Source organism: Anser brachyrhynchus, assembly GCF_964034855.1.
Source record: "Anser brachyrhynchus genome assembly, chromosome: 1".
NCBI lineage: Eukaryota > Metazoa > Chordata > Aves > Anseriformes > Anatidae > Anser > Anser brachyrhynchus.
Window position 1 is genome coordinate 156,574,937 of NC_137694.1, and position 13,968 is coordinate 156,588,904.

Below are 13,968 nucleotides of genomic sequence, written 5' to 3' on the forward strand. Positions count from 1 at the left end.
CTTTTCAACTTGATGGAGAGCAGGGAAGTATCGTGTTAACATTAACAGCCCACAACTCACCAACTCCACCGTCGCAGGCTGGGGGAGGCATCCTGTATTTCACAGCAGACTGCCGTATTTCTCCGGCACTCTTGTCATTGGCACTGTTCGCCGTCGTGTTTATCAATTTAATACCTTGGCTAATTTCACCCCAGAATAATGTTTGTTTACATAAATCTATTCTCCACGGTAAAATAGCTAATGCTCGAGCATTTCAAACGGTACCCTATTAATGGAAGACAGGATGGTGAGAGCAGACGTGCTATAGAAAATTACCACACTCTCCAATTGCCTGTGTTAGTCCTGACTGTCGGTAAGTGGTGATTAACACCCCGCTGGCTGCAGCTGTACTTCTCAATATAGCTTCTCTGAGTAGGAGGATGCACAGAGAGTACCTCATTACTATGTCTTTAAAGCTGTAAAGCAAGGAATAATGCAAAATAAATCCTTTAAACTAAAGGTCATAGACCAGAATATGTCAGCGTGAACACCTGCTTGCACTTTTTCCTGATAAAATCACAAAGATAAGTGATTTATCTCCTTTTATTCTGTTCCCTTTCATTGCAGGTATGCAGAGGCCACACAACTGGATGTTAGCAATTCTCAGCCATACCGGTATGTTTTTATATAAAGCCAGAAGAAAAGCTTAGGAGCTTAGCTAACAGTCTGCTTTGCAGGCTGCTGGCTGAGACAGCAGAGCTGGCATTAGCTATTTCCCTTCCTTGCCCCATGATTTCTGTTCACCACAGACGGGGGGAAAACAGACCAGCTGTCCTATTCCCTCTGCATTTCTAACTCTGAAAAGTTTGATTCAATTCAAGCCCTTTTTGAGTGCACATTTCACCTGTAAAATGATAGGAAAAATCTGGCCACATTGCTAAACCATAGAATCCCAGCCTTATATAAGATAAAATTAATGCCTGACAGTGAGAAGCCCACACGGTCACCACCTTGATAGATTTTGTGCTCCTTGAGGACAACGCTTCTGACCAGGGAGGAGGTTTGTGGCTACCCTCAGCTTCCACCTCTTGCTGTCCCTTAAACAACCTCTGAGGCCACGCATCTACACAGACAAGTGATGTACAAGTGCTATATGGCTGCACATAATATGTAGCATCCCTCTCATGTGGTCAGATTACTCTTTTTTGTTGGAAGTAAGCCCTTTGCTTTCTGTCCTACACAGCTCTGTGCCCCTGCACACTGCTGGGCGTTGCAGGAGTCCAGCCCTGGTAGTCCCTGAGACCTTCTCCGAAGGGCCCAGCGCTCCACCAGCTTTTAGACCTGAAGCGCAAAGAGAAAATGGCGAAATGTTTGCAGCAGCAAGTGCAGAGTCTTTTGTAAACCTGTGTGAAAGCTGAGCTTTCTGGGAAAATCTAGTCCCAAGTATGAGCAGTGAGGACATCGAAAAATACACCCATAGATGAGTGAGGGACAGCCTTCCTGCCCTCCTGCCTGCCGCAGGCACTCTGGGATAGCTGGGGGTTCTGCCATTCCACCTGCCACAGAGGTGGAAGTTGGCCTTGGGCAGACACTGACAAGGAAAAAAAGAGTTGAAAGGCAGAATGAACCTGACTGCTGCTGACGAAAGAAGTGCAGGCTGATTCAGAAGCACTCGGAGGCGAAAGATTTTTACCCAAGCGAGTCACTGAAAAGCAAAGCAACACGCTCACATCTGCCGTTGGAGGAACTCAGCACAGCACCCCTGCCGATCACAAATGCCTCCGAAGACAGGCGTGCAAACCGAGCTGTCCCCAGAAGACACCACCTCTCACTGCGCAGAAATATCCACCCATGCGCGGGGTTCACCCACGTCCAGTATGGCCCTGCAGCCTGCCAAGAACCATGCCAGAAGGAGAACGGGGAAAACATCCACCTCGTGTTTCAGTGACTGAGAGAAACAGCACGGAGGAGACTGAGCGAGTGCTCTGAGGCTTCTGCAGTGCTGCGAGATGATTTCCTATGTCCTGGTTGGAGTTCTGCAATTCTGGGGAATCACGGATAGATTTTCTGAGGTTCCCTGCTGTCTTGCTGTAAAACCAAAAAGATGTCAATGATACTCATCCCGACAGGCTCTCAGATCAACCAACATCTACCTTCTGCCATAAAACACTTTGTGGTATTATTGTTACTACAGAAATTATCACCTTTCTATAAGATTCAGAAACCACTTTTGAATGTTCAGCCTGCCTCTTCTGTTGCTTTCTGAACTGTCTTGTTTGGGAACTGGGCACAGGCAGTCCTGCTGAGACTTGGGATTTTTTTTTATTTTTTTTTTGTCAGCTCTCATGCTGAAGACTTTCAATGAGATGAAGGATCTCCTTTCCACAGCTCAGGAAAATACATTCTGCTGGACCTCTGAAAGACTGACTTCTGCCACTGCCAAGGGTGCTGTTGGTACTGCAAAAGCAAAATTCAAGTAAGATCAAGGTATGGGGCAAGAGAAAATAGGCAGCACCCTCAAGAATTCAAAATTTTGCAGTAGTGCCCAAGGAGGGCACCAGTCCTTAATTCAGCAGATTTACCAGCAGATTCAGGACTTCTGGGACCCTTGAGCAGATGCAGAAGCCCAGGGCACCAAGCATCATTGGAGACTGGCAAACAGCACTCTGCTGCCTACCTGTCCTCTCGCCTCCTTCCCGTATGTGCAGCCTCTGGGCCAGGCTAATGCAGCTCTGCCGTAGGTAAGAAGCTCTGCTTTCCCCTGCTGTAAAACAGAGAGAAGGCGCGAGACTAAGAAGTAGGAGGATACGATGGAACCACCACTTAGGCATGTCCTCTGCCCTGGCAAGCCATTTGGTGTGCAGCATAATTCAGGCTTTCTGAAGTGACATTTAATATTTGCATTTCCCTCTAATGCACGTGGGATTATGCTGGACACCTGACAAGTCACCTTGCACTCATAATCACAACTGCCCGTTAGGATAATTAAACTGTCACCTAACAGGAGGAAGCTTATGAGTGCAGGGGCAAACTGGATGTAAGAACCATACCTGGACTAGACTAGGGATCATTTTATTTTTCTACTTACTTATTTTGTAAGGAACAAGAATCATGAGACGCATGCCAAACTGCAAAAAATTAACACCTCTACATGTCATTTACAGAAGAAGCCCAGAAAAAAACAGTAATTTACAAAAACTCATCACACTGTTTCATCTACAGAATTATATAGGAATTATATATAGGAAATAGAATATTTTTGCTTTTAAATACTTGGGGGACACTCAGATATTCTGGTTATGTCAGAAGGCTTTAGATTAGATTGATAATGCAAATATATCAAACTTGCCCACCTGGTGAGATGCAGTACATCTAAAATTAATAAACATATCACCAGGAAAGACTTATGTACCAGAGCCTGCAGATTTGCAGCTTGAATTGTTGAAGAATTCTTGAAAAACAAATCTTTATAGAAGAAGAACATGATACAAGTTCAGAAGAGAGAAACCTGACTGCAGCAGTCCATATTTACTCTCAAGAAGTATTTTGTAAGGAGGGAAAAACCTCTTTGCCAGCATTATTTTAAATCTGAAGATACCTCCAGGTTGTTCCCATGTGTATTGGGTTTATGTGGCAAAGGTTTGGTAGTAGGGGGCTGCAGGGGTGGCCTCTGTGAGCAGAGCCCAGCAGCTGCCCCATGTCAGATCAGAGCCAGCTCCAGAGGGACCGGCTGCTGGCCAGAGCTGAACCAGTGACTTGTTGTGCCTCTGCAAGAACGGATTTGAGAAAGGGAAAAACTGCTGGGCAACAGCAGCTGGGAGAGCGCGGAGTGAGAGAAGCAGCCCCGCACCCCCCAAGGTCAGTGCAGAAGGAGGGCAGGAGGTGCTCCAGGCACGCAGCAGAAGTGATGACAGTCCTTCCTGTGCCCAGCTGAAACCCTGATGGCCAACAGCAGCGAAGACAGCCGCTCTTGTTCACCCCTTTGCCGGGGTGGCATCAGACCAGGCTGGCAAGTGTCAGCACAGACAACTGGAAAGAGGATGCCACTGTCCCCATCTCTCAGGCATATTTTTTAAGGCTGGTTGGAAGTACATGCCAAGGTTCCCCACCAGTCAAACTCAGCTCCCTACTTCCACGGCTTTTCTCACTGGGTTCGAGAGACAGATAAAAAGCTTTCTAAAAATAAAAAAATAAAAAAATTTGAGATTGTGACGTCTTCATCGGATTCGAGCCTCTACCAGACAGTGTTAGGGTAATCCTGTAGTGTATCCACAGCTGGTGAGGAACCAACACTGACACTTCTGCTCCACCGTGCCAGTGACTAACACCTTCAACCACACGAAGAATGATTATGCCTTATTGCACTAAAGACACCGTTGGCCATCAGCCACCAAAAGTCATCACGGAGATTACTCCTCACCTGAAGATGAGCTGAGCCACTTAAACCACGCTTGAACCATGGCATAATTGCTGCTTTTCTCAGCAATGAGAAAAATGCTTAACCATTTTTTACTTTTTAAAAATCAATTAACCAGTCACATTTAATGCTTTAAAAAATTGAAAATTACAAATTTTTACCTAAGACTGCTGATCATATTTTAAATTAAAACAGGGAAAGGTCTACAAGCTTTTGAGTGCTTCCATAATTTCATTTCGACCCTAAAATAATTAACAATAATGCAGTAAGTTACCTTGAAGTATGAATATAGACTGTCCAAAGCAGTTTAACACTTTTTATCTAAGTCTTTTTGATACGTTCACAGTCATTAACTATGACTCGGTAGTATGCTCCTGGGAGCTCCGCACCTAATTGCCTTTCATATGTAAGAAATGTTTTATTCAAGTATTCATACTAAATGCTTTCACTCATGAAAAGTGTGTCACAAAGCAACATCGGTACAAAATATGTGCAAATAAATGCATCTGTGTAATTTGCAGTGGCTTATTGATGTATTAGAATGAAGACTACCGAGATTATAAAAAAAAATCTGACATTTGTCTTTAAAAGAGCTGCCTCCAGAAAACATGCATAGTTAATATTCTACGTATGCACAACACCGAACTAAAAGATTTCCAGAAACAGCCTCATTCTACGTCATGGCACGAAACAATACAAAACATATTGGTTACCAATCTGCTGGCATGAATTTTTACTGCAAATAAAGAAGCTTTAAATTGCAGTGTGCGAGTTACCCAGCTGCCTTAACAAGAAAAAGTGCACATGCTCACATTATTTTAATCCTGCAATATGGATTCTTGGCGAAGCCATTCGGCATAATATTTATTTGCGCCATATGAAACACAAAACTTCCCCTGACAAAAGGAAAGCGCTGTTCAGAAACAATTACGGTACACAAAGTTTAAAATATCCTTTAATCAAATTGTATTTAAAGACAGTAGATTTTGAAATAGATGCCTATGATCTGCTGGGCAGATTTTGCATACTCTCTAGTACTGGATGCTGTTGTTGCTTGGAATCGCCTCCAGTATCACAGCCTCTCCCTTCTCACCGTGAGCGGTCAGGTTGATACAGCAAACCTGGCCTGGTCAGTCCAGTTGATCAATACAGCTGTAACCCCAATGTTTGTTTTGCAGTATGACCTGCCTGCGTGAAAACAAACATAAGCAGAAAGAATAACTTCCAAGCAACCAATTCTACAGAAGGGGCAAGCTGCTTTCCTACTGCTTTCTAACTAAATTGCAGAAGCTTTACTCAGTTATCGCAGCAGATTAATTGGTCCTAGCAAAGATTTAAGAATACAAAGAAAAGCTCTGGGTAAGTGAATTTCAGCAGGAGCCTGCTTACTGACTAGCGCGGCAAGCAGGCTTTTGCTTAAGAGCCTGAAGGGAGAGGGAAGCACTCGGCGGCAGCAGATCGGTGCTGTGTAATTTATCACCGCACAGCTACAGGCTATGACGTATGGCACTCTCAGTGAAGCACCTGAAGGCAGCTTGGTAGGGCTCTATGAAGATCAATGATACACCAAAGAATACCATTAAAAGACACATTCATCTTCCACTAATCAATAACGGCCTTAAAATGATCTCTGTGACACACTATTCTTACGAGCGTTGCTGCTGGGCTTCTTCAGCCCACTTGTCATCCTCTGGCTCAAGTCTTATTACTGGCAACTACTTCACACGTTCCCCTTAGTGCAGGAATTTGGCTTCCACCGAAACTTAAAAAACAGAACGGGGAAACATAAAAGTGGCGTCAAATTCAACGAAGGCACCGAAGTGCATTCAGTCTCTTCAATAACTTCTGATACAACTGGTGCAAGTGGCAAGCGATTTTTTGTTTCTCTTGTCAGACCAAGACAGCCTACTGTTACACTGTTCATAGATTTTAGCAAGCCATTGTCAGGGGGATTCAGGATTAATGAAAAGCATGCTCAGATCTGAACCAACAGCCATTAAAGAGAAAGAAGCAGCAGACTAAGAATGCAAAGCTTGATTTTTTATTTTTATTTTTAAAAGTGCTACTGTGGATTTGTGTTCCCTCCACCTATAGGGATTCTTGTCCTCCCAGGATGAACTTTGTCCTCTGTGTGAGAAGCTGAGGGATGGCTGAGGGATGTGGCAATGTAAAATCAGCATCTCCAGGGTGCCAGTGTCCTGTAAGTTTCTTGGTTAGTTTGGATACTGTTGAGCCTCCTGCACGAAGGTGATCTGGAAGGAGGTGTCCCATGTCCTTGTGACATAGCTGCCTTCAGGTTTCTTGTTAGTAAGCTCCCTAAAGCATCCTGGCAACGTGACTGTCTGTGGTCTAGGGTACACAGAGAATGGCAATGCTTGCTGGAAGACCTGACTGACTTTTTGGAAAGGTAGGTAGCCAATTCCTTCTCCTGCACACAGGCACTATTGATGCAGAGAAGATGCACGTGGGTCCCTAACCCTCCCGCTGGGAAATGATCTTTTTAGGCAGTGCAGTATTCATTCCCTAAAAATAAACAAACAAACAAACAAGCAAACAAAACCCCTATGGTTTGGCTTTGGCTGAGATAAACAGATGCTGTTATTGGCAGGGGCAAGGGGGCTAACACATGAGTTAACACATCTTAGATAAAATCCTAGAATCAGAATGGTTTGGGTTGGAAGCAACCTTAAAGCCCACCCAGTTCCAACCCCCTGCCATGGGCAGGGACACCTCCCACTACACCAGGTTGCTCAAGGCCCCATCCAGCCTGGCCTTGAACACTTCCTGGAATTGGGCATAAATAAGTCCCTTACACCTTAGTTGGTTCTCCTGCTCTTGCTTGACCAAGCTGCTAAGTCAAGATATCCAGAGTACTAATGTCAGAGTGACATTGCTCATCTGCCTTATCATGTGCTTGGTCAGCGCTGTCAAAGAGAGTTTATCACTGCAGTCTTAAGGGCAGTAACCCAGAAACCACCTAGGAATGGTCTCCCACAGTCAATGTCCACCAGAATCTCTTCCTCCACCTAAGACACACAATTATCTGTGTGTTCACAAGTCCACCACGTCTGATTTATTGCTCTTTAGCACTGTGGTGAGCATTTATAGGAAGTCCTCACCTTTACTGCCTCCAGAACTCTTGAAGAAGAGCTTAGTTCTGCCTCATTAAAACATCACTCTAGTTAAATGCACAAGATTTCATTGAATCTTGATACTCATCTGGTAGGGGTCACAATCATAATATTATAAAATGATTTTTCCTGCACCTAAAACATAGGTCTACCCGAGCTACAAAGTTCAGACCTGAACCCACTTTGCTGGGAAATCCGAAAAGCATGTATACATTTCAATTCAAAATTGTGCCTGAGAAATGCACTGTTATGGACCAAACCGAGCGGATACACCCCTACAGAATCCAGAATTAGTAGCTTTGCAACTGAGCCTGTGCCTGAGATCGTTCTCTCATCTGACGCTGAAACTTGCAACTGTGAAAAGGCTTATATATACTTAAGAAACAATTACAGCTAGTGATGCAGAAATAATTCCCATGCTAAAAATATTTCAGAAATTAGGAGAAAATATAACTCAATTTTGATTATAATTAGGTTTCCTGTCGTTAGTTAAATGTTTTCTCATTTACCCTTTCCTTCTATCAGTGCAATCAGTCACCTGGTTCTTTATGAACTACACCATGGTGTACATGTAGAACTGGCTGGTCGCAGGACCAGCTTCTGCAAATGTGTTACCCCAGGCTGGAAATAAGCATGGGGCACATACATACTAAGAAAAATAATAATAGTAGTAATTAAAGAACAAAGCTTAGCTCCACTTTACTGCTTAAAACTAATGTAGTTATTATACCAAGCAACAGGACTTTTAATTTCTAATTACAGTATTTATTTTCCTAAACAGATTTCAAAGTTGTTAAAAAAATGGATAATTGTTTCACATGAGCAATTAAATATTAAGACTAAATAAACGGTATTCATTGGATAATTATGTTGAACTATGTAATTATTTAGGAAAACAAAAATGAATCATCGTTTACATTTTCTAGCCTTTGGGGAAAAAAAAAATAATTGGATATCCCTATTAAAAGTGGAAGGATTTTTCATATCTAGTAAAATTCAGACTTGAGCTAGTTCAGAGAGCTGTTTGAAATTGAATCCATATTTGCCAACAAGGGCAAAAACTCCAAACAACATTTCTAACTGCCTAAAACAAGCTACTTTTGAGTATAGGACTCCTCAGTAAGATCTTATTTTCCTCTAAAGGAAAAGGAAATGTTGGCAGAGAAGCTGAAACAGGATGAAACAAAATAGAACTTCTCAAAATCTTTCTGCATTTTGTTCCATGCTATTCCAGCTTCCCTGCTTCGCAGGACAAATCAATAAAACATATTCATGCCTTTACAAGAACACAGAAATGAAGCAGTCCCAGCAAGTACCTTATTTACTACTAGTAGGTGTACTAATATGAGTTTTTGGGATGAGGTGAGTTGCATATGCTCCGTCTGAAGTTCACCAGCTTCTGGGTTCATTAGTGCTGCTCATTCTAAAGCCACTACCTCCATTCCCACCAAAATACATGGTTTTGGTGCATTATTTTGCTGGAAGTTGCACAGAGTGGGTAGGATAGCATCTATCCCATAGTGCTGCTATGGTTAACATATTGCAGTATTTCCTTCTATTCTATCCTTCACTTTAAGCATTCAAATAGCATTTAAGCCTGAAGTGTTTACTAGATCAAAACATTGATCTTTCATTGTGTTTTATCACTTTGAGACTAGAACCAAATGAATCTTTTTTTTTTTTTTTTTAAACCTTTTAATTGTTATCTGGCAAGAGAATAGCATCATAAAATCATGCCAACTATTCCCTAGATATTTATATGTATTTGTGTATCCATATGTGTTCACTTCAACATATTATCAGTATTAACCAGCTGTTCTCTTTAATAAGTATAGGGAATACAAGCAACGCTCTAAATGTTGATGTTGTCACTTCTAATTGCCCAAAATAAACCTGAAAATCTTCTAGGGAAATGCACTGCAGATATCACCGCATATGCTCAGTGAGTGATGTCTAGAAAATAGTCAAAATGGAGATAGGAATGGCAGAAAATACCTATGTTCCTGGCTAGCTTCTAACTGCAACAGACCTTATCAAAACTACTGATGGCAAAATTTTGAGCTTATAGATATTCCTCGCTATTGGCTGCATGTGGAGCTGTGGATCTATATGAGCACAGCTGAGCAACTGGCTTGGGATTTGAGATTACTTTTCTGATGAGGAAAAAAAATCCAAGCAATCCAAAACATCACAGAAAAGGAACATTTTATTTGGGAGACTGTGGCGGTTTTACCCTGATGGGCAGCTGAACTTCACCACAACTGCTCTCTCACTCCACCTCCTCAAAGGAAAAGGGGGAGAAAATGCAATGGAAAGGGCTCAAGGGTGGAGATAAGGACAGGGAGATCACTCAACAATTATTGTCATGGGCAAAACAGACAGAGCATAGGGAGATTAATACAATTTATTGTCTATTAATAACAAGCTAGAGGGGGGAGAAAGTAAAAGCAAACTAAGAACACCTTCCCCACATCCACCCTCTCCTACATCCTCCCCCTGAGCAGTGCAGGGGAACAGGGAATGGGGGCTGCGGTCAGTCCCTGATGCTTCGTCTCTGCTGCTCCTTCATGGTCACTCCCTGCCCCTGGGCTTCCCACAGGCAGCAGCTCTTCAAGAACTGCTCCCACACGGCTCCGTACCACGGGGTCCATCCCCCAGGAGCAAACTGCTCCAGCACGGGTCCCCCACGGGCGGCAGCTCCCCCCAGACCCCCTGCTCCTGCGTGGGCTCCTCTCCACGGGCTGCAGCTCCGGCCCGGGGCCTGCTCCTGCGGGGGCTCTCCATGGGCCGCAGCCTCCTCCAGGCCACCTCCACCTGCTCCACCGGGGGCTCCTCCACGGGCTGCAGCGTGGAGATCTGCTCCGTGTGGGACCCATGGGCTGCAGGGGGACAGCCTGCTCCACCAGGGGCCTCTCCACAGGCCGCAGGGGAACTGCTGCTGCCTGCCTGGAGCACCTCCTGCCCTCCTGATGCACTGACCTGCGGGGCTGCAGGGCTGGGTCTCACTCCTCACTCTCCCAGCTGCTTTTGTGCAGGAGTTTTTTCCCTTCCTTAAAAACTGCTTTCCCAGAGGCACAACAAACGACACTGGCTCAGCTCTGGCCAGCGGCGGGTCCCTTTTGGAGCTGTCTGGAGCTGGCTCTGATCTGGGGCATGGGGCAGCTGCTGGGCTGTGCTCACAGAGGCCATCCCTGCAGCCCCATGTGCTACCAAAACCTTGCCACATAAACCCAATACAGAGATATGCACAATGAAGCAGCTCATACAGTAGAATTCAAGACATGTTTTATATCAAACAGTTCTGTAAAAAGAAGGCGAATTTCTGAGCCAGAAACCCATGAGCACAAACAGTCCCAGACAATTTATAATTCTGTACCATAAATCGCTAGTCCATAATTCATTGACGGAGAGTTAATGAGAATGTTTGTAACTAATACCCATAAGAAAGATAAGGGGTGGTATAATGTAGTTTATACTTTCCTGAAACACTTTTCAAGGACAGCGGGGGAAGCTTCCTGACAGCAAAAAGCAAAAAGAAATATTGCACTGACCTACCGATTTCCTACATTCCCATCAAAGTAATCCATGTGTAGAGACATTAAAGAACAATTTGTCCCAACTGACAGTTTCCAAATAACTAGATGCCTTTTAATTGCCGGCATCATTAACCTTAATAGTATAATTGTGTAGCTCCAAATAATAATAATAGTAATATAATTTCCCCTCACTTCCAAATCATTCAGCAAAACTAGAAAAAAAAAAGATGCACAGAATAAATTCTACGAAGAAAGAGAAAGGGGGGAAAGTTCTGAACAGATGAGGATAAGAACTTTATCGGTTTTATCTGCCACAATTCACAACCTTTAAGGAATACGTGCATGCAACATTCTTCAGACAAGCAATAACTATTAATAATTGCCGGCACCCATAGGTTTTGAGTGACCTTTTCAAAGAACATGTCAGCTCTCTCTCTTCCAATGATGCGCTGTGGAACTTCTTTTAAAATCAGCGTTGTTTTGAATGATTCATTCTTGTATATGCCCAGGCTTACAGCAATGCTACCTGCTAGAATAACCTCTACTGAAGACTTATTGACATACTCTTTTACTGATAAATTTGAACACGCGTACAAAAAAAAGGAGGTGTTTTTGCTTCTTTAGGCTACAGGGAATATGTGATCACATGTTCCCCCTCCCTAAACAGCTGGAAAGGCCTCTTCAACCTAGTCTACAATTCCTGAGACCTGTAAGCAAGGCTGGGTACTCTTCGTTGCAAGTTGCCAATGCTCAAGATGAAGGGAAAGATATATAGAGGTAGTTCACATTCAGTCATCTGAATGACCTCTGGGGGTGGTCAGGGGTTCAGTCTAGACATAGTTGTGGATGAGACACATTTGGATTATAAACATTTAATGTGTTTTAAACAGAATAGCATATGTCAAGGGTAAGGAAAATTCATTTTGTCAGGCAAATCTGACACAACAGTTGTCACTGGTATAAATAACCAAACTATTGTTTTTCCCATAGTCATCTTTGTGGAAAAGAAACTTAGTAAACCATTTTGTTCATATGCATTGAGGAGCATAATGTAGCAAAATGTCTGATTCAACACAAAACCAGCTGGTTAAAAAGCACTGGACTTCACGTGGAGACAATTGCTCGGTATTTTAATACATGCAGAAGTGCTGTGTTAAATATAAAAACCACGTTATGCAGTTCTCTGTGTTGGTGAAAAATGCAGAACTAAACAATATAACCACTATCAGTCTTTGGGAGAAAACCTCATTAAAGAGCAAAGACTCAGGAAGAACAATAGTCTTCTGAAAAACATGAGATTGATCCTTGGTTCTGTTCCTATTTTGACCATTGTAATATTCTTCCAGCTGTCCTTTCCCAGTCTCTCTGTTATTTCGTGATTGTTTCCTCACAGGCAAAACATGCATAATGATTCTTAGCTCCTTTAGGTAGTGCTTTGAGACCTATTGATAAGAAGCTAATCACTACAATGAGGTTTTCTACAGTAATTATAATTTAAGCAAAAGGGTATGCAAAGAGGATAATCCTTAAGATTTGAACTGTAAAGTATGCTTTGCAGAAATAACTATTTAATGAAAGTATTATTTCCTAAATGTTAAAAGTTCAACAAATCAGGAAGATTACAAAATTTCTGATTCTTATACCTTCAACTCTGCTTAGGTACACTGATTTTTCAGAGAGGAGCCATATCTAGCAGCATATCAGACTTTCTTTTGAATCTATATGCTTTGATAAGCAATACTATACTGTTTTCTCTGAAAATGTATTGCTAGGGAGGAGGCCGTCTATTTTGCTTGAAGCCTTGATCAATTCCTATAATATCTTTATACTGCTGTTTTTGAGTTTGGTCTGACCCATTCTGGAACTTACTTAAAAACAGTCTACCTCATTCTGCTGTATTACAGTAGGCAATAGGTATTCTACAGAAAGCTTCCTTCCCTGAAGCAGGGTATAACGTGATCTGTAAAAAACAACAGGCACTGATGTACCCTCAGACATGCAATTTAAATTCTTGTGACCTGGGCACTAAGCTTCAAACTTAACTTAGCCAGTTAATTTCCTAGATAGAAGTTACAGAGTAGACTGAGGACAGCCCTATGCACTATCTTAAGTACTCTGGTATTTATCACTTTCACTGAATACCATATCCTTTTCTCCACTATACACTCTGAGATGATGTTTTCATAAGAACAGCATACTGATCTACCAAAAATCAAAAGGATCTGATTCTTTCGCAGGGTATTTTCTTGATTGTATTTATACACACGCAGACACACACACACACACACACACACATATATAAAATCGACTAACAGATGTTTACATAAAGGCTCAGCTCTAGCAAAGCTATCTCCAGTGCATTATGAGTATCCTTGTTAGAGAGACATTTAAACATTGTGGTTCTCCAGAGCTGTCTTGTTGAGATCTATGCAGCAGGAGTATTACACGCAGAACTCCCAGCAGAAAAGCTGAAAGCTTGAGACATCCCATAGACAACTGGTAGCAATCATGTCATCAATCATCTCCAAATGTTATCCAATCCAGTCTCATAAACTGTGATTTAATATGATTTTGTCTGGCTGGAGCTCCTAGGAGAACTCCTGCTTCCAAATATGAAAATAAATAAATAAATAACATTCTGTTGTTAATCTTTCATGCTAAGAAAACAAGATTGAACTAATAAAATACAATTAGCAAATCTGTTCAGTGTAGTGAAATCCATCCAAGTCTGCTACTTTAAAACTTGTTGCATTTTTTTTATGTTAATTTTTTTCTCTTTCCCTTGCATTTTGTAAATTTCATATTATGCTTATATTACTTTTGGTTGTATGTTTTGGTTATTCTATTATTCTGTCTATTATGATAATTGGACATAGGCATTGGGGCATAAATGTTCTTTTAAGAA

At 42.3% G+C, this 13,968-nt stretch overlaps 1 protein-coding gene and 1 long non-coding RNA gene across 3 annotated transcripts in view; one reads left to right on the forward strand and one right to left on the reverse strand.

Moving 5' to 3' along the window:
* The window catches only part of LOC308200400 (heparan-sulfate 6-O-sulfotransferase 3-like), a 98,871-nt gene that overhangs the window by 34,167 nt on the left and 50,736 nt on the right, over positions 1–13,968 (reverse strand). Inside the window, exon 1 of one of the 2 annotated variants that reach the window (XM_080606113.1) lies at positions 61–1,225. The exons of the other annotated variant lie outside the window; for it this stretch is intronic. The gene's annotated coding sequence lies outside the window, so the exon portion shown is untranslated. Of the gene's footprint in view, positions 1–60; positions 1,226–13,968 lie in introns of those variants that run through there. 2 annotated transcript variants of the gene reach the window in all.
* On the forward strand, positions 612–12,931 carry LOC308200424. Its single transcript, XR_013955613.1, has 2 exons — positions 612–654; positions 1,223–12,931. It is a non-coding gene; the product is annotated as an uncharacterized lncRNA (long non-coding RNA).